Source organism: Nannospalax galili, unplaced genomic scaffold (genome assembly GCF_000622305.1).
Source record: "Nannospalax galili isolate Female #2095 unplaced genomic scaffold, S.galili_v1.0 scaffold860, whole genome shotgun sequence".
NCBI lineage: Eukaryota > Metazoa > Chordata > Mammalia > Rodentia > Spalacidae > Nannospalax > Nannospalax galili.
The window spans coordinates 79,717-81,833 of record NW_008345455.1 but is presented as its reverse complement, the minus strand read 5'-3'; positions in this window follow the sequence as shown (position 1 = coordinate 81,833).

Genomic DNA, 2,117 nt, shown 5'->3' with positions numbered 1-2,117 from the left:
CATTATGTACACACACATATTTTATATATATATATATACAAAACAAACGACAGGATTTCCTTAGCTCACAAGTGATGATATTTAATCTTCAATGTCAAATAGTATTTGAAATCAAGGCTCTCATTTATTTTGTTTATTTTTATATGATCAGGCAGAACAGGACACTGGATTTCAGATACATGTCATCAACGATATCAATCTAAATTGGAATTTTATTTATTATGTGACTGTTATGTAAAGGTATGCATTTTTATTTTGAGGAATTTGTCGACTGAATGGAGGAAGCCTGTGTTTAAAAAACTAAGGAAAAGTTGGAGCTCCCAACTGTGATAAAGAAAGTTAGAATGAAGAGCTGTCCAGTCTGGAACTGGTCTAATACCAAACTTTAGAATAAAATGATGACAATATAGCAAGGAGATGCGGTTTTTCATAAATTACATTCCCAGTTAATATACTTTTTGTACTTAACTTTTTATTGTTTCTGTAGATAAACAATATTGACAATCACTACTTAAAACTATACTATTAATGGAAAAAACAACTTTAGGACAGTGGAGTCTCTCTATTGGAAGGTAGTCTTCAAAGAGATGCTCTATCTCTCCTGGCCCAGAGAGATCTTCAGTGCTCCATAAACTCACGAAGGGAGGAATGTGGCATCAGCAGAGTCATTCACTGTGAGACAGCCCTGCATTCGCTCACAAAACAGAGCCATGTGTCAGCCATGGCTGCACAAAGCCTTGAAGGGCTTCATTACTGCTTTTGATTTTGCTGATTAACAGACTCTCTTCACCCACCTGGCTGTTCTAAATGAAAAGATTCTGCGTGTATTCTAAATGATTATTGGCACAATTGAAACGGAAACCCTCCCAAGAACACATTCAGTTTACCCTTGACCATGGGAGAAATAACAGATTACCATGGGCATTTGCTGAATGGAGCTGGTTACACTCCATGCATCTGTAGATAACTGCAAATTGAAACATTGCAAACTAACACAACTACAAAGATTCGCTAATGAAGCATTCCTCCTCTTTACCTTCCCAGGCAGCACAGACACCGAGACCAGGCTGCAGCTGTTGACATTTGCGCCTCTCCTTTGATCTCATGTTCATCCCTTCAGCTCTTTGAGAATCCAATTTCTACTACGGATCAGAACAAAACTCTTTTCCCAACAGTCAGTGGACCTAAATTTAAGCTAGCATGCCTGAAGGAAGACATTCTTAAGCACAGTAATGTTTCTCGTAAACTTCATATATCATTTTTAAAAAGTTCTCAAACAGAAACTTAAGAGACAAAGTACTTGGTTTGAGAAACGGGAGCCAAAGTGAATACTTATCTTTAATTTGCATCTGTCTTGTGTGTTCTCACAATTTAGGTAAATGAGCAGTTCTTAAAGATGGCTTATGTCTACACCGAGCCTTTTAATGTGAAGAAATATGAGTGAACTTTTGCAAGAACGTTGTCAAATCCTATGTTAGCAATATTCCCAGGACTGGCTTCCCACTGACAATTTGCACATTCAATGCAAGAGAAGACAGGAGTTGTGATCCTTATTCAGAGTTTTTAGTTCCTTGCTGAACTCCACAGATCTTGTGTTTAAAACTCCCAGTCTTTCCAGGGAAGCAAGCACCTTATTTATATGTAGTAGCTCAGGCCTCATGTTGAGACCTTGGCCATTAGTAATTGTAAGACATGAATAGTCAGTTACAGAGAGTTACCTCAGTGACTCAGGTTGGCTCTGAGAGGTGGGCTGTGATTCAGGCTGTGAACTGGTACAAGCCCAGACTTCAATCCTGCAGTGATGGCCGTACTCAAACTCCAGTGCTTTCTACACCCCAGGAATCTGACAAGTCATTGACCAAATCACCTTTTTATATAACCTTTATGTTTAAGTGATAGTTACCCTGGTTTCCACAGAGAAAATAGCCTTAAAAATGAAAGAAAAGTTTAAAAGTGGACAAATGAATTCCATAATCTTCTGACTTTGTATTTCTCTGTATTGCAGAGCCTTGAAATTTTTAACAAATTTTCAGAGCCAGCATTTAAGTCTAGTGCAAAATAAAATCTCTTTAAAAGAAAAATGTAAGGCACCTTTTAGCCATAAATCTTTCTTGAAA